General features: G+C 42.3%; 1 protein-coding gene across 2 annotated transcripts in view; it reads right to left on the minus strand.

Moving 5' to 3' along the window:
* Positions 1-19,756, minus strand: part of ETV6 (ETS variant transcription factor 6) — a 287,175-nt gene that overhangs the window by 218,815 nt on the left and 48,604 nt on the right. The gene's annotated exons all lie outside the window — the stretch shown is intronic.

A 19,756-nucleotide genomic window follows, 5' to 3' on the forward strand; every position in this document is an offset into this window, starting at 1 on the left:
AACAGAGGATGAGATGGCTAGATGGCATCACGGACTTGATTCACATGAGTGTGAGTGAACTCCGGGAGTTGGTGATGGACAGGGAGGCCTGGCGTGCTGCGATTCATGGGGTCGCAAAGAGTCGGACACGACTAAGCGACTGAACTGAACTGATGGCCCTGTGAGGCGACATAACCAGCTGAGTGACAACTCAGGTCACTGACAGGGGAAGCTCTAGACCCAGGTTCCTCCACTCCGTGGCCAATGCTCTTTCCACCACGCTGGACTGAAGGATAGATCATTTTGGCCACCTGCCATGTAGAGGACTTGGAGTTTGTGTAAACTGGCACTGACTCAAAAAAAAAAAAAAATCCATCCCAATGTTTACTGCAGCCCTTTTACAACAGCTAGAACATGGAATCTACCTAGATGTTTATCAACAGGTGAATGGATAAAGATGATGTGGTACTTATATTCAATGGAGTATTACTCAGCCATAAAAAGGAATTAACTGGGTGATTTGTAGAGACATGGATGGACCTAGAGTCTGTCATATGGAGTGAAGTAAGTCAGAAAAAGAAAAATAAATATCGTATGTTAACGCATATACGTGCAATCTAGAAAAACGGTACAGATGAACCTATTTGCAGGGCAGAAATAGAGACAGAATGAACGTGTGGACAGGATGGGGGGTGAACTGGGACACTGCGATTGACACAGATACCTGACCATGTGTGAAATACATAGCTGGCAGAAGCTGCTGTATAGCACAAGCAGCTCAGCTTGGTGCTCTGTGATGACCTAGAGGGGTGGGATGAGGGGTGGGATGAGCAGTGGGATGAGCAGTGGGAGGGAGGCCCCAGAGGGGATATATGTGTATGTGTGGCTGATCCATTTCATTGTACAGCAGAGACTAAAAGGGAATTGTGAGTTAACCATACCCCAATTTAAAGAAAAGGTCCACATTAGAATACACAGATCTCCATGAAAGAGGCTGAAGGGCAGTCATAGAGAGGAAAAGAGTTCTTTCCCTACACTAAGAGAAGGAACTCCATCAGGGCTAACCCAAAGTGAGACCGTTTCACAGACCCACCCCTAGGACCGACACTGTGGTTCCAGCCATCCCCAGATATCTCACGTGTAGAAGAAAGTGCTCCTTCAAGAGGACAGAATTCTCAACCTCAGCCTGCTGCCTGGAACCAGGGCGGGGGAAACTGAGGGCATAAAATGAGTCACCGGAAATGCAGGGCACAACTGGAATCAAGAAGCCTGAGTCCAGCTCCAGTGAGGCAATCCTGTAGTTCAGAACAGGGGGAATTCCCACAGGCACGCGCCCACTCTGAGCTCAGCAGACCACCTCCCAGAGGGTGAGCCGCCCACCTTGGCAAGTCCCGTAATGGAGAACCAGCCTCTCCACTGCAGGATTTCTTTCTTTCGTTCAGAGAAGCAGGGGGTGAGAACTTTTGTGTTTCCTCAGCCACACATTTTTCTCATCTCCACCTCTCTGATCCCGCTGGCTCTTCTTCTGGAATCTGAAATGGAGCACTTTTGTTTACTTTCTTGCGAGTTCCCTGAGGTCTGAGTGCTGGTGTCTCGCAAGTCGCTGATTAGCATTCTGACCTCAGCTCCCTCTTTAGAGCCAGCCAAAGGAGCCTGAGAAGTTGGCCACCAGCACTCCCTGGGAACAATAGGCCCTTTCTACAACATACAGGTTTGTCTTCCTTTTCAAACACACGGGAGTTGGTCCCTTGGCGGGCAGGCCCACCTGACTGTGCAGAGTGTTCGCAAGAGAACAGAGGGCTCCCCAAACAAGAGAGCCCAACTTCAGGCCCCAGGTCCACTGCAGACTAGATGTCACCCCCAACTCCATTTATAGAACTTGCAAGGTAAACACGTGCCCCGTCAGAAAGCAAAGAGGTACAGCCCTGGACGCAGTCAGTTGTCCAAGGAAATACCCAGCTCCTAATTGTCTGGGCCTGGAAGGAGAGTTAGGGGGCAGGAAGAAAGGCTGTCAGTGGCTCTGCCGCCCCTGCCACCTCTCAATGTAAGAACTCCTCAGAGTTCAGTCCTCCTAAGAGTCACTCTCTTATCTGTCCTGCTCTCAAATGACAGTCCAGTTGGCCCTGCTGTTTCTCCAGGGCTTAAACTTCAAGTCATTAGAAGAGTGCCCATTGAGATGGGCCACCACCACCGAGGCCCAGAGGACATGGATTCCCTACTTTCCTGATGAGGAAGAATGATTGTTCACGTGCCTCTAACAGCTAATGTTCAGGCTCTCTACCCCTCTTTGTCTGTTCTCGGGATGCTTCACGAAAGCCCACCTGGCACTGCAGGCTCTGCGTCTCTTGCAGCCAAAAGACACAGAGTCTGCTCCCCGCTCTGCCCTTTACCAAACAGGGTGACTTAACCTCCCTGGGCATCAGCTTTCCCACATGTGGACAAGGACAAGAAGGACACCACCCTGCTTTTCTCACATGGTTATTATCAGGATGGAACCAGATAACAAAGGCAAATATTTTAGAAGCAGCTTGACAAATGAAAGGCGCTGTTATTCTCCTTCCAAGGGCTCAGACACAGGCGCATCGGTAGAAGGAACACTTGCTTCTTATCATCCTTCTGCTGAGGAGGTCTTGGCAGGAGACGTCTGAGCCACAGACCCTCAAGGATGTTTAAAACCACAGAAGCTCAGAGACCACTCCAGAACACGGGAGCCCTGCCACGACACTAATTTCTTGAAATGATTCTGGAAAAATCCATAGGCTCAAGTCTCTCACCATCATTTCTCTGTGCTTCTGTGGTTATTAAAAACACTTAACACGGTTCAGAATGGTCATCATCCAAAAGTCTTCAAATAATAAATGCTGGGAGGGTGCAAAGAAAAGGGAATCCTCTTACACTGCTGTGGGAAGGTAAACTGGCATAGTCACTATGGAGAAGAGTATGGAAGTTCCTTAAAAACTAAAAATAGAGCTACCATATGATCCAGCAACCCCACTCCTAGGTATATACCTGGAAAAGATGAAAACTCTAACAAAGATACCTGCACTCCAACGTTCACAGCAGCACTATTTACAACAGTCATGATACGGAAGTAACCTAAGTGTCCACTGATGGATGAAAGGGTAAAGAATATGTGGTATGTACGTGTGTGTGTGTGCGTTTGTGTATCTCTCTCTCTCTACATCTATATATATAATAGAATATTATTCAGCCATAAAAAGGAATGAAATATTACCACTTATAGCAAGGATATACCTAGAGATTATCATTATACTAAGTAAGTCAGAGAAAGGCAAATACTATATATTACTTACATGTGGAATCTAAAAAAAATTACAAATCAACTTATTTACAAAACAGAAACACACTCACAGACATAGAAAGCTTACAGTTCCCAAAGGGAAAAGGGGTACGGAGGGATAAATTAGGAGTTTGGAATTAACAGATACATACAACTATATATAAGATAGATAAACAACAAGAGAGAAATATCAATGATCTCAGATATGCAGATGACACCACCCTTATGGCAGAAAGTGAAGAAGAACTAAAGAGCCTCTTGATGAAAGTGAAAGAGGAGAGTGGAAAAGTTGGCTTAAAGTTCAACATTCAGAAAACAAAGATCATGGCATCTGGTCCCATCACTTCATGGGAAATAGATGGGGAAACAGTGGAAACAGTGTCAGACTTTATTTTTTGGGCTCCAAAATCACTGCAGATGGTGACTGCAGCCATGAAATTAAAAGATGCTTACTCCTTGGAAGGAAAGTTATAACCAACCTAGACAGCATATTAAAAAAGCAGAGACATTATTTTACCAACAAAGTTTCATCTAGTCAAAGCTATGTTTTTTCTAGTAGTCATGTATGGATGTGAGAGTTGGACTATAAAGAAAGCTGAACGCTGAAGAATTGACACTTTTGAACTGTGGTGTTGGAGAAGATTCCTGAGAGTCCCTTGGACTGCAAGGAGATCCAACCAGTCCATCCTAGAGGAGATCAGTCCTGGGTGTTCACTGGAAGGACTGATGTTTAAGCTGAAACTCCAATACTTTGGCCACCTGATGTGAAGAGCTGACTCATTTGAAAAGACCCTGCTGCTGGGAAAGATTGAGGGCAGGAGAAGGGGACGACAGAGGTTAAGATGGTTGGATGGCATCACCAACTTGACGGACATTGGGTGGACTCTGGGAGTTGGTGATGGACAGGGAAGCCTGGCGTGCTGTGGTTCATGGGGTCACAAAGAGTCGGACACGACTGAGCGACTGAAATGAACTGAAACAACAAGGTCCTAATGGATAGCACAGGAAACTATATTCATTATCTTCTGATATCCTTTAATGGAAAAGAATTTGAAGCTGTATACCTGAAACTAACACAATATTGTAAATCAACTATAAAGTAAAAAAATTTAAGCAGTTAAATGCAGGTAGATGAACGGGCTCCCAGCCAATCTTCTCATGATAAAGAGAGTCCAGAGGTGGCAAGAGTGTGGTGGGATGGTGGAGTCAAAATTGTCTCTGTGGTCCTTGGAATATTCTTCTGGCTAGGAGGGAACTCAGTGGTTTCAAAAAAACAAAATTTCCCTGCAAAGCTCCATCAGCACAGGGCAGCTTGTAAGGTGAATTATTTGGGTATGGGTGGGATTTTTTGTTTGGGAAGAGGTGCTTTTTTGTTCTTGTTTTGTTTCATTTTCTTTTGCCCTTTTGTTAATATGTGAATGTTTTGAGTGAAGCATCCTAAGATTTGGGACTTCATGTCCTTAAGTCAGACTAAAACAGACCAGACCAGACTAAATCAAGATTTTTTTTTCTCTACTCAGAACAAAAAGAGTTGGACAGCCCAAAGCACAGAGGCAGTTGGCCGCAAAATTGCTCCATTAGCTCCATGCAGATAATCTAATCTAGAGTCACTCAGAAAATATCTGAAGGCCAGGGACAGAGAATATAAATACAGGAGTCAGATGCGTAAAACACACACACACACAAATAAATTCCCAGATGACTTACAGACCAGGAAAACTAGGTTTTTACAGAGCCTTTGGCTGTTTAAAAAAAAAAAAAATTAACAAACTTTATCCAGTGCCATGTCATCATGAACTGCTTCCAAGAGCTGGTGTCTGGGGACTAGCCCATGCTGTCTCCTGCTTTTTATGACACCGTATGTGACTCTCATTCTTACCTAATGCAGATTCTTACCTACAGCAGGGGCAACAACAGGAGACAAGGCCTTGTGAATTCACTCTCCTTCCTTCTACTTTCATCCCCTCTCCCTTCTCTTAAACCCCAGGTAAGCATCCCTTCCAGGAGATGGTTACCCACTGACTGGTCTCTGCAGCACTTTCCTTCCCTTGTCCCCCCTCTTCTCCCCGGGGCACTCCCACTTGTTCATTTATTCAACCACTATTCTCTCTCTCTCTTTTTTTTTTTATACTGGTATCTAGTTGATTCACAATGTTGTATTAGTTTCAGTACAAGGAAGTGGTTCAGTTACACATATACACGTATTTTTTTCAAGCTCTTTTCCCATTTAGTCAACCACTATTCTTGAGTACCTAATATGTGTCGACATTGTGCCTGACGCCAGAAAAAATAGTAACGAGCAAAACAGACAGGGTGCCTGTCCTCATGGTGCTCATCCTCTAAGGGCGAGACAGATAAAAGAATGAGAGGGGAAATAAAGGAATATCTGCAAGTTGTCATCATTGTTAACAAGGCCACGATCAAGTGAGATTAAAAACTACAGAAGGAAACAAATGAACTCACAAAACAGAAACAGACTTAGAAAACAAATTTATGATTATTAAAGGAGAAAGATCTGGGCCGGCGGTGGGGGGAGTTAATTAGGAGTTTAGGATTAACATATACGTGAAATATACATAAAACAGATAATCAACAAGGACCTACTATATAGCACCAGGAACTCTACTCAATATTCGGTTATAACTTACATGGGAAAAGAATCTGAAAAAGAGAGGATAAATGTATAACTGAATCACTTTGCTGTACATCTGAAGCTAACCCAACACTGTAAATCAACTATACTCCAATACAAAATAAAAATTAAAAAAAAAAAAAAAACAAAAAAACCCCAAAAACTACAGAAGGAGAACCTGAATATCTTTTGGGAAGACCAAGACAGCTTTTTTTTTTTTAAGCCTTAGAAATATACATTTATTTTGGGTGTTGACTCTTATACTCACAGGACAGTCAATGACCCATCTCTCGATAAACTTTCCTTTCAATCTTAAAATGGAAAGGGATTACATAATCGAGATCCTTCGGTCCAAACCCTTCAGGAAGCTCTCCGGCTCAGCCCGTTTAGCCTCCAGGAAGGAAACCCCTCACCTTGCACTGGGTGGTTACAAGGCATTCTGCTAGGCTCTGTGGATCATTCAAAATAACTCCCAGAACCTAACATGCATTTTCTTTCACTGAGTGCTTCTTCAGAACCTAAAAAAAAGATTTTGGATTAGTCAACTGCATGGTGAAAACCTGGCCACTGGATTAAACCTTCCTCAGGGTAGAGTACGTGGTTTAAACTTCTTGGTATCATTCACACCGGCTTACTCATAAATAGTCTTTATTTTTATATTGAAGATAACAAAGTCAGCCTGTTTTAATTCCCCAAATTTCTCTAACCTTTTCTTTTAAAAGTCATGTCCTACATCTTAAATTATTTTAATCCCACTCCTCTTGATCTTCTATATTTAGATACACTTTTAAAGCAGTGACTAAAACGGGAAAAAATATTCTAATAAGGAACTGACTAATGCAAAGGTTAGCAAAAGGGTTATTTGCCTTGAAACTCATCTTATTTTTAGTATATTTCAGCACTTTTTCCTCAATCAGCTTTTAGTTGACTAATGACTTCTGGGTATTTTCTTTCAATATTTGTACTGAGTAGTATTTTCCCTTTGTGTATGTGAATGTTTGGGGACCTTCTGACACATCATTCTTTAAGAGTACTGACTGAATTCCATTTTTTTCTAATTTTCCAGAGGAACTGCTAATATTTTATGACTTAGAATATAAACTGCTTATGGGCAGGGACACTGTCTTTTCCTGTTAAGTGGACTATGAAAGCACTTCCTAAGAGCTGAGTTCTTTATGGACCATTAGAGAAGCTCTAATGGCTGTGCCAACAATTTTTGAGCTTTGTTCTTCAAAGTTAAAGGGCTTCCCAGGTGCCGCTAGTGGTAAAGAACCCACCTGTCAATGCAGGAGATATAAGAGATGTGGGTTGGATCCCTGGGTCAGGAAGATCCCCTGGAGGAGGAAATAGCAACCCCCTCCAGTATTCTCGCCTGGAGAATCTCACGGACAGAAGACCCTGGGGGGCTACAGTCCATAGGGTTGCAAAGAGTTGGACATGACTGAAGCAACTTAGCACCCACACACTTCAAAGTTTCAGTTTATTCACTCACAAGAAAGTTTGCTTGAGTTCTTCAGTTACCAAGAGATCATGGGGAGAGCAGAGAGAATCCCCGATGTACCCTGACTGATTTGTTCTAATTAAGGTTACACTGTAACTATTCTATGTGTATTACAATCTTAACAATCTTATCTTTCTAGGTGTTAGTTCCCACATCACTTAGCACATGGAAGACTACCCCCTTCCCAGAGAAAACAGTTAGCAACTGTGGATAATTCTTTCAGAACTTAGGGTAGGGCTTAGGGAAGACTGGAATTTTGAGTTAAATATATCTATGCTATAGATGGATTTAATAATTATTGGTCTTCATTGTCATATTGTGGGCAGGACAAGGAAAAGGGGAAAAATAAATTATAGGGTGGTAAAATACTATCTTAAAATACTTTAAAAGTAGTATTTATAATATATTCATATTAATAAAGACTAATAATACAGGAAAAAAAAAAACTACTTCCCAAAAGCGCATTACTGAGTGGAAAGCCTGGAGGTAGGAATCTGTCCAGTTGTCTTTTATAAATCAATCCCTTCTTGCCACTCTGGTTACAGTGAGAGGTCTAATGGAAATTTCACAAAAACAAAACTCTAAATTGAAGCTGAAATGATAAGAATTTCAGAATGTTTAAAAAAAAAAAAAAAGGTTAGTTAGGCAGAGGTGGTCCAACAAACTCTGAGGTCAACAAAGCCAACGCTGCCGACCATGAGCAAACTCTTGTCCATAGCTGCCTCGGTCCAGGCCACCAGCATCGTTTGCCTAAAATGTAGCAACCACCTTGTCATCTCACTCCCCCTCTCCTCCGTACACACTGTTCTCCAATCCCCATCTCTCCTACTCAGTTCCATCTGCCGCCCTGTCAACCCAGGATCCAATCAGGTCCGTCTAACTGCATGAAGCCACCAAGTGACCCATTCCTGCAAAGTGAACTCCTCAGCAAGGTGTTCAAGCTCTAAGCCCCTCACCATCTCTCTACCCTCCTCTGCTTTCTACATCCACAGTCCTTTTCTAGTCTTCCAACGAACCATGTATTTACCTCACCATGGTTCAGGCCATTCATGGAACGCCATCCTTTTTTTTCCCTCATCCTTCAAGGTGCTTTAGAAATATGACCCCTTCTTTGAATCTTTCTTAAATTTGGCTCACAGTCCTCAGCAGATGATTGGATCCCTTCTGGTCCTTTTTCTAGCACTTAGTACATGACACTGTAGTTAGCAGAGTATACAGCTGTCTCCTTCAAAAGACTGTGCCATCAATCTCTGGTCAGACATAGAGCTTCTGACACACAGTAGGTGCTCATTTGCTGCTCTGACATTAATTGCCTCAGTTTTGCTACTCAGCCCCCTCAAAGAAGACCATTCAAGAAGAATAGGGCATGTCCTTGGAATCGTCATTCCAGGAACAGGCCAAGGATAGATCTGGAAGAAAAACCCACCTCTGGCTACAAACACTGAAACACTCGAGTCTTGAAAGACAATGGCTGGGACCTCCCTGGTGGCTCAGAGGTAAAGAATCAGCCTGGCAGTGCAGGGGACACAGGTTCGAACTCTGGTCCAAGAAGATCCCACGTGCCACAGAGCAACTAAGTCCTGTGCCCCACAATCACTGAGCCCGTGGTCTCGAGCCCAGGAGCATGTCCTAGAACCTGCGCTCTGTAACAAGAGAAGCCACCACAATGAGAAGCCTGCACACCGCGGTTAGTGAGTAGGCCTCGAAGCAACGAAGATCAATTAGACTATAGCACAGCAATGTGAATGTAGCTAGTGATGCTATACTGCACACATAAAAAGATCTGACAGAGAAAAAATAAATTTAAAAAATTATTATTTTAAAAAAGACAATGGCTGACTTGAATGAAATTCAGCACATGCTGTGACATGGATGAACCCTGAAATGACGCTGAGTGAAATAAGTCAGTTATAAAAGGACAAGTATTGTATTATTCCACTACATAAGGAACCTATAAGAGTCACATCCACAGAAACAGAGGTACAATGGTGGTTACAAGGGATGAAAGGGAGGGATGAAGTGGATATTCTTTTTATTTCTTACTGAAGTAGAGTGGATTTATAATGCTGTATTAGGTTCTGTATTACAGTAAAGTGATGTAGTGGCTCAGATGGTAAAGAATCTGCCTGCAATGCAGGAGACTTGTGTTCGATCCCTGGGTTGGGAAGATCCCCTGGAGGAGGGCATGGCAACCCACTCCAGTATTCCTGCCTGGGAAATTCCATGGACTAAGGAGACTAACGGGCTATAGTCCATGGGGTCACAAAGAATTGGACATGACTAAGCAACTGAACTGAACTGAACATTATGGTTTATTGTAGGATACTGAATATATCACTGTGCTATACAGTAGAACATTGTTATCTATTTTATATATAAGTAATTTCTATCTGCTAATCTCAAACTCTTGATTTATCCCTTCTCGACTCCCTTTCCACTTTGGTAATCACAAGCTTGTTTTCTATGTCTGTATGTTTCAGTTTCATAAATAAGTTCATTTGTGTTATATTTTAGATTTCACATATAAGTGATGTCATGGTTTTTGTCCCTCTCCTCTCTCTGACTTCACTTAGTATGATAGATCTCTAAGTCCATCCATTTTGCTGCAAGTGGAATGATTTCATTCTTTTTTATGGCTGAGTAGTTTCCATTGTATGCATATAAGGAAGGGCCATTCTTTTTAACTGGTACTGAGTTTCACTGGAGAAGATCAAAAAGTTCTGGAGGTGGACAGTGGAGACTATAGCACAGCAATGTGAATGTAGCTAGTGATGCTATATTGTACACATAAAAATGGTTAAAATGGTAGATTTCATGTTATGTATATTTTACCATATGGGGGTGGGTGGGTAGAGACAATGGCTGAGAGTCAAAATAATTAAAATTTTAAAAGCATAGGCACATGAAGGGTAGCAGATACAGTATATTTGAATTGGTTCACAAACTCTTTGATTCCAGGAATGAAGGCATCCCCCTCAGAGCCTTGTAATGAAGTTTTAGAACTAATGGCTGGAACTCTGAGTTCCATAGTGAGAGTATGGGCAATGTACTCAATACCTTCCACTCAATTCAACTGCTAGATTTTGAGCATCTCCAATGTTCCAGGCCTCATGTTCGGCAGATGCTGAAAAACATCCAAGTTGGTTAAAAAGAGCTTTGAGTATCCTAGGAAGAATGAGATATCTACCCAGATAACTACAGCACTTGGCTGACTTGGATTGAGGTTTATAAAAAGAAATACAAACATGGTCTAGGAGAAAGGACAACAGACAGTTCAAGGGAGTTTTCCAACAGAAGTTCAGGGAAGACAACGTCAAAGGCATTTAACGAAGGAAGTTGGATGCTGACCCTGGTCCATTTATACCTTTGCATCCCCACCAGCAAGTAAAGACAGGACACCTGGCATGCTCTACATGCTTCCAGCTGAAGAACTCTGGCATCCTACATGCTACAGAATATATATATATATACTGTTATATATTATATTGGTTACATATATTATATACTATTATTATATTGGGTTGGAGAAGGAAATGGCAACCCACTCCAGTATTCTTGCCTAGAGAATCCTGTGGATGGAGGAGCCTGGTGGGCTGCTGTCCATAGCGTCTCCACAGAGACGGACACAACTGAAGTGACTTAACATGCACGTGTGCATTGGGGAAGGAAATGGCAACCCACTCCAGTGTTCTTGCCTGGAGAATCCCAGGGACAGAGGAGCCTGGTGGGCTGCCGTCTATGGGGTCGCAGAGTTGGAGACGACTGAAGTGACTTAGCAGCAGCAGCCGCATTATATTGAGTTGGCCAAAAAGTTCATTCAGGTTTACCATAAGATAGTAACATATATACCTAATATATATATAATACATAACATATATACACACATATACAAGTAGATATACATATACACATGGTGTATATACATGTATATACACACATATACAACATAACATACAACATATACACATACATAAGATAGAACATATATATAATATTTAATAATAATATGGCATGCATGCTTTATGACATGAGAGTCGGCACAACACTTTGGCTGGATCTGACCTAGTGTGACATTTTTCTCTCCTCTCGACCTCTATCTGCAGCTGTTCCATTCTGTTACTTCTGAAAAAAGCTCAATAATCAACAAACCTTCTCTGTACTTTATTTCCCCTTGGTATTTATAGATTTTTACAGTATCTTGCAGGATAACTCTCTAAGTTTCCAGAAATAGAGAAGAAATACATACACACAACTAGATATTTTTACTCTAAAATTTCAGTTTCTAATAATTCAATCAAATCCTGCCCGTCTCTCAACAAACTATCTACATAAATGGTTTTACAGTGTGAAGAAACAGATCTATTCTGCCTTTCCCAGATTATTGGTGTTTTATGGAATAATAAAATGCCCAATGCTGAATTAAAAGGAATGTTTTCAATGAATTAATATGAACAAGCTGTAGCCTATCAACTTTGAGGAGTTTGTAAGTTTGGGTTTGTGGATGTGTATGAAGGAAAAGTGTTATTAAAACAGGCAAATCCCACTAAACTACGGTTTCCTTCAATTCATCCCATATGTCTTCAGGAAAATGAGAAAGCCTCGTAGAACAGAAAGAACACTGTCTCTCCATTTTATTTTAAAAGAAGGTGGTCCAGTGGTTAAGAATCCACCTGCCAATGCAGGGGACATGGGTTCAATCCCTGGATTGGAAGATTCCACATGTCACAGGATAGCTAAGCCCATGTGCCACAACTACTGAGGCCCATATGCTCTACAGCCCGTGCTCTGCAACATGAGAAGTCACCTCAATGAGAAGCCAGCGCAGCACCACTAGAGAAAGCCTGCATGCAGCAACACAGACCCAGCACAGCCAAAAATAAACAAATGAACAAAAGAAACAACACAACTTATCGCAAGTATCCTTCTGCAATGCTGAAGCAATGTAAGAACCTGATAAAGGAGTGGAAGAATTCTGTTTCTCTACATTATATTCTAATGTAAAGATCTTCAGTAGTGGGCTTCCTTGGTGGCTCAAAGAGTAAAGAGCTTGTCTGCAATGCAGGAGACCCAGGTTCAATCCCTGGGTTGGGAAGATCCCCTGGAGAAGGAAATGACAACCCACTCCAGTACTCTTGCCTAGAGAATTCCATGGACAGGGGAGCCTGGTGGGCTACAGTCCACGGGGTCACAAAGAGCTGGAAACGATTGAGCAACTTTCACTTTTTCTTTCAAAGATCTTCAGAGTAGGATGTTAGTGGCTTCAGTAATCTGCCTATATTCACACCTGGACACTCTCTATCTGCGAACCTTGGGCAGATTATATAACTCATAATCCTCAATTTCTCCACCTGTTAAGTATTTAGTAATAGTAACCCATTATTCAGAAGGTTGTGCTGAGAACTAAGAGAGCCTGTAGTGGAGTAAAGCTCTAAGCACATATCTGGTGTGTAGTAACATAGGTTTGATCCCTGGGTCAGGAAGATGCTCTGGAGGAGGGCATGGCAACCCTTTCTAGTATTCCTGCCTGGAGAACCCCATGGACAGAGGAGTCTGGAGGGCTATAGTCCATAGGGTAGCACAACTGAAGCAACTTGGCACTGCTGAGTCACTTCAGTCGTTTCCGACTCTGTGCGATCCCATAGGCGGCAGCCCACCAGGCTCCCCCGTCCCAGGGATTCTCCAGGCAAGAGTACTTGAGTGGGTTGCCATTTCCTTCTCCAGTGCCTGAGAGTGAAAAGTGAAAGTGAAGTCGCTCAGTCGTGTCCGACCCTCAGGCACACATGCACACAAATGTGAGTTTTCGTTATTACTCAAATTGTATTCTTACTCCAGTGCAACCAGTAGCTGGTTTGCAAATTTTTGGAGCTTCCTGGTTCTCCCTACTCCTACCTTACAAGAATAACAGAAGGGAAACTGAGGTTACATCTATAATGAAACTTGAACTATAGGAAAATATTAACTCCCTTGCTAGTTTTGAGGGTACAAGTTGTCATGTGTGGGATGACTATGTTGGGAGGCCCACATGATAAAGAGCTGAGGGCAACCTCCAGCCAACAGCTAACAAGAAACTGACACCAATGTCCTAGAACCACAAGGCCCTAGTCTGCCAACAGAAGTGGATTCTTCCCTAGTCAAGCCTCAGATGAGACCACAGTCCTGGCTGACACAGGAATTGCAGCCTGTGAGACCCTAAGCAGATTGATGAGCTGTGTCCAGATTCCTGACCTATAGAAACTGTGCAGAAGTACTGGGTTGGCCAAAAAGTTCCTTTGGCTTTTATTAAAAAAAAAAAATAAAAGACATTTTTTTTCACTTTCACCAAGAACATTCTTGAACAACGTATTCATTGTTTTGTTCCACTACCTTGGGCCATTTTTCAAGCAGCTTCATAATTCCATCTTCTGTAAACTTTTAATCTTTTACAGCAAAGAACTATTTCAGGTGCCTTTTATACTCTTCTGAGAAATTTAAGTTTTTTCTATTACAAGAGAATTTTGTAATGAAAGAAATAAATGGAAATCCAAAGGTGCAATATTTGGTAAATATGGTGGATGAATCAGAACTGCCCAGCCAAGCTGTAAGAGTGTTTGCCTGGTCATCAATGCATACGCATTGATTATGCATTTTCTGTTGACTAATTCCTGATGCTTTTTTGTCAAACACTGCTTTCAGTTGGTCTAACTAGGAGTCGTACTTGCTGGAATTAATTGTTTCATTTTCTGGAAAGAGTTCATAATAGAGGGCTCTCATCCAATCCCACCATATACACAACAGCACCATCTTTGGATGAAGACCAGCCTTTAGTATGGTTGGTGGTATTCATTTTTGCTTGCCCCACAATCACCTCTATTCCACATTATTGTACAGTATTGACTTTTCAATGCCTGTCACAATTTGTTTTAAAAAGAGAAGATTTTCTCTAGGTTTAAGTAGAGAATCGTATGTGGCAATAAGATCAAGAGATTTTTTTTGCTTAACTTATATGGAACCCAAATATCAAACTGATTAACATAACCAAGATGGTGCAAATGATTTTCAATGCTTGATCTGGATATTTTGAATATGTCAACTATGTCCTGAGTGGTATAACATTAATTGTTTCTAATTAATGCCTCAATTTGATTGCTGTTAACTCCAACTGGTCTACTCAACCGTGGAGCATCAGTTCAGTTCAGTTCAGTCACTTAGTCGTGTCTGACTCTTTGCGACCCCATGAACCGCAGCACGCCAGGCCTCCCTGTCCATCACCAACTCCCAGAGTTCAACCAAACTCATGTCCATAAAGTCAGTGATGCCATCCAGCCATCTCTCATCCTCTGTTGTCCCCTTCTCCTCCTGCCCCCAATCTCTCCCAGCATCAGAGTCTTTTCCAATGAGTCAACTCTTCGCATGAGGTAGCCAAAGTACTGGAATTTCAGCTTTCCAAAGAACACCCAGGACTGATCTCTTTTAGAATGGACTGGTTGGACCTCCTTGCAGTCCAAGGGACTCTCAAGAGTCTTCTCCAACACCACAGTACAAAAGCATCAATTCTTCGGCACTCAGCTTTCTTCACAGTCCAACTCTCACATCCATACATGACCACTGGAAAAACCATAGCCTTGACTAGACGGACCTTTGTTGGCAAAGTAATGTCTCTGCTTTTCAGTATGCTATCTAGGTTGGTCATAACTTTCCTTCCAAAGAGTAAGCGTCTTTTAATTTCACCCAATGAGAAATCTCAAACATGAAACTTCGCAAACCACTTTTGACATGTTCGATCAGTCACAGAACCTTCTCCATACACTGCACAAATCTCTTTTTGCATTTCAATTGTTTCTACCTTTCTTGAAATAACAAAGCATAATATGCCTAAAATGTTGTTTTATTCCATCCTTAGTATTAAAATGGCTAAACAAAAATTCACCAATTTTGATGTTTTTTTAAAAATAATGTACTCTGATATGACAGCTGTCACAATATAACCTAACAAAAGTGTTCTGAATAAAGTTAAAGACAACTAAGCTTCACTACAGCCATCTTATGGAGAAAACCCAAAGAACTTTTTGGCCAACCCAATAAAGGGGTGTTGTTTTAAACAGCTAAGTTTTTTGTGAGGTATTATGCAACAATAGAAAATTAGTATTAATGTGGAGACTGGAAATGCCAGTAGATACACATGGTACAAAAACACATATACGGCAAAAATACACTCAGTCCTATGATTTAATGTCACTGCTATATTGATTTAGCTTATTAGAACACATACTGGGTCTGTTTATCTAATGTGAACTAAGCTGCATCTTGGCTGGCAGGAGGGACAGTAAATCAAGGTATTTAGGAGTGAATGGTAACTCTTTTCCACAGTGATGGGGTATGGAAAAAAAAACAAAACAAAACACAGTTTTCTGTGGCATTTCACCAAACAAGTAACAACCCAAGGTTTTGTTTTCAATTTATTTTCAAATTAGGTAAGTCAGCCTTTCTGGAAACCAAATTGGGCAAGAGATTTTGTCAGGGTCCAAATCCTCCTGCCAAACTGCATTACCTTATGGGCATCATTGGGGTCTCTGGGGACTGAGTTATGGGAAAGGCCCACAGATCAGTTGTCCAGAAGGAATAGCCAACACGCAACTTAGTTCACATCAAATAAACAGACCCAAACCAGGAACTCGGAAGAGCCTTCTGTTAAGATGTGGGTTCTGATTCATTTTCTAGTTAAATACTATAATTTCCTAGTTCCTCTTGCAGAAGCACACAGTCCGCCCCTTGCCTGATGCTGCTACAGTCACTACCCCTTCCATTTTATCAGGATCTTCATTTAAACTTCTGACCTTAAGTTCTTAACCAGCCTGGAGCCTCCCGAAACATTGTGCACAGAATCAGGAAATCGAACAAGTAAGATCGTTCCTTACCATGAGGCCCATGTAATTCAAATGACTGGCTTAAGTTTAAAAGCTGAATTTTCTGACAAACTTTAACCTCTTTCTCGAAAACAGAGAAGGAGGAGTTAGTTTCTCTCCTAACCTTCTCTTTTACGTTTCTGAATCTGTCTGTTTGAATGCCGACAGCCTCTGCTGGGCAGCCCCCCTTGCAGGGAAAGATTTCTATGAACCACCAACTATGAATGAAAGAGATCTCAAGTAACTGATGGGGATCTTACAGGCTGGAGTGACACTCATCACCCATCAAGTTTCCGCCAGTGCTGTCAGTCCTCAAGAAATTTCAGCCAAGTCACGGCAACAAAAATAAATTACTGGCTCCACTGCTTAAGGGATGAGCTAAGGCAGATCATAATCATATTCCTTCCACATGGATTCACCACAACAACTAGAGGTGGGGGGAGGGGCGGGGAGCAAGCAAAGAAACCTATTCAAATGTAACAAACATGTAACAGAGGGAAGGCCTACAATTTCTCTACAATTTATCTATTCAACAAACACTGAATACTAATCATGGTGTTTGCCACATCACTACCAGGAATTAAAAGATGACATAAACAGTCTCTGGGGGACTTTATTGGTGGTCCAGTGATTAAGACTTCGACTTCCAAAGCAGGGCTGCAGGTTCGATCCCTGGTATGGGAGCTAGGATTCCCACATGCCTCAGGGCCAAAAAAAAAGTAACATCAAAAAAAAAAAAAAGAAAAGCAGCAGTAATGTAACAACAACAATAAAACAAACAGTCTCTGCCTGCAGGAGAGACTTCTTCACCTGAAGAAGTCAAATATTTAGCAATTATTTTAATAACAGAGACCCTTTCTTGAGCATTTAGTTTGTGCCAGGCTGGTTCTAGTATTTTACACGGATGAAATCCCTTAATGCTCACTGCACTTGAAAAAGTAGCTTTATTTTGAATTCCTCATTGACTCACAAAACGGAGGCACAGAAGGCTGAGCTTCCTGCCCAAAGCTCGCACGTTCATGGTTTCAACAAATATTTGCCTGCTGTGTTCTGCACACTGCTTTGGGTGCAGGAGATACAGCAGTGAACAAAAGAAGTGAGAATCCCTCTTCCTGTGGAGTCTACATATTAGCGGAAGGAGAAAAATATTAAGTAAAAAATGACAACTGGGACTTCCCTCGTGCTCCAGTGTTCCAGACATCGCCTTCCAATGCAGAAGGTGCGGGTTTGATCCTTGGTCAGGGAGCTAAGATTCCACATGGCTCACGGCCAAAAAACCGAAACAAAAAACAGAAGCAGTATTGTAACAAATTCAATAAAGACTTTAAAAATGAAAAAAAAAAATCAAAGTCGGAGAGTGACAAGAGCCAAACTGAAAAATGAAGCAGGGAAGGAAAACTAAAGAGTGAGTGGCGGTGGCTGGGCAGGTGCTATTTTTAGAAAAAAGTGTCCCAGGAGGGTTTCAGCAGAGACCAGAGGGGGTCCCCGAGCAGCAGAGCAAGACACAGGCAGTCCTGCCGTACCCTGACACTTCCTGCCCTGCCACACGATGCAGGGCAAAAAAGGCGAGGGAGAGAAGCTGCGACTTCCCTCTATTCATCTCTTAAAAGCACTTTTTATTGTCCTCTGATTGTAAATATTAATATCATGTGCCTTTATTGAAGAAATGGATTTAAAAGTGGGTTTTCATGAGGAATTTAAAAAAAAATATATGATACAAATGAAGGTCTATGCAAAACAGAAATAGATCCACAGACATAGAAAACAAACTTATGGTTGGTTACCAAAGGGGAAGTGGGAAGGAGGATAAATTAGGAGTTCGGGATTAACGTATACATACTGTGCATGTGTGTGCCTATCACTTAGTTGTGACCGACTCTTTGTGACCCCACAGACTGTAGCCCACCAGGTTCCTCTGTCCATGCAATTCTCTAGGCAAGAATACTGGAGTGGGTTGCTGTGCCCTCCTCCAGGGACCTTCCCAACCCAGGGATCGAACCTAGGTCTCCAGAATTGCAGGCGGATTCTTTACTGTCTGATCCACCATACACACTACTAGATATAAAATAGTATATATAAAAAAGACAACAAACAAGGACCTACTGTATAACACAGGGAACTATACTCAATATTTTATAATAACCTATAAGGGAAAAGGATCTGAAAAACAATATATACACACACACACACACACACACACATGATTGAATCACTTGGCTGTACACCTAACATAATACTTATACGTAAATCAATGTAAACATTGTAAAACATTATACATCAATTTTTAAAATATAGGTTTTTCACAGAAACTTCTATTCTTAAGGCAGTTTGAAATTCATCAGCTGACATCCTTCTTGGGGTTCCCCATGTCTGCCAAAGCACAGGGGAAGGGAGAAAGGGGGTCAATTAACAGAAATGGCCCTAGAGGAGGATTCCAGAAGCCCAGGTCTGGTCCCAGCTCTGCCTCGAAACAAATCATGCTTCTGAAACCAGAGAGAACCCAGGACAAAGCATCCGGCAGAAAGAATTCTAACATCCCATGAGAGAGACCCAATTGTGTGAGACCATGACCCCTGAGGGCTTCCCTGGTGGCTCAGATGGTAATGAATCCGCCTGCAATGTGAGAGGCCTGGGTTCGATCCCTGGTTTAGGAAGATCCCCTGGGGGAGGGCATGGCAATCCACTCCAGTATTCTTGCCTGGAGAATTCCAGGGACAGTGGAGCCTGGCGGGCTACAGTCCATGGCAAAGAGTCAGGCACGACTGAGGGACTGAGCACAGCACACAGCACACGACCCTGGGGGCTGCGTGCCCTCCCTCCCCTCATCACTGCTCCTCGGCCCCCTTTCTCCACACCGTCGTAACCCTGTTGGTCCATATTTCCGACTTCAATGTTTAACTCCCATTAGGTTGAGAAATCTACATTTCCATTTATTAGAATATGTTCAAATCACAGTAATTTCCTTTGAACTGGGGCTAGATTTGGCAACGTCCTGAAAAGAAAAGCCAACAGATCAGTTTGATATGTTGGAAAACACCAGGGAACGAAATGTCTCAAATGGGCCTGTCTTCCTTATCTTTTGGCAGATTTCAATGAAATTGAGGATACAAAAGTTACAGATGCCGTACATGGTGGGCCGTTGTTGTTGAATTGCTAAGTCATGTCCGACTGTTTGTGACCCCAAGGACTTTAGCCCAAGAGGCTCCTCTGTCCATGGGATTTTCCAGGCAAGAATACTGGAATAGGTTGCCATTTCCTCCTCCAGGGGATCTTCCCGACCCAGGAATCGAATCTGCGTCTCCTGCACTGCAGGCGGATCTTTACCACTGAGCCACCTGGGATTATACCGTCCTTACCTGACAGTGCCCCCACTTATTTGTTTTAATCACATGGCGATCAAAGGGAAGAAAGGCACAGTGATACACGGACACAAAATGAACATCAACGGGAACTGTCTCCTG

The sequence above is a fragment of the Ovis canadensis genome, chromosome 3 (genome assembly GCF_042477335.2).
Source record: "Ovis canadensis isolate MfBH-ARS-UI-01 breed Bighorn chromosome 3, ARS-UI_OviCan_v2, whole genome shotgun sequence".
Lineage (NCBI taxonomy): Eukaryota > Metazoa > Chordata > Mammalia > Artiodactyla > Bovidae > Ovis > Ovis canadensis.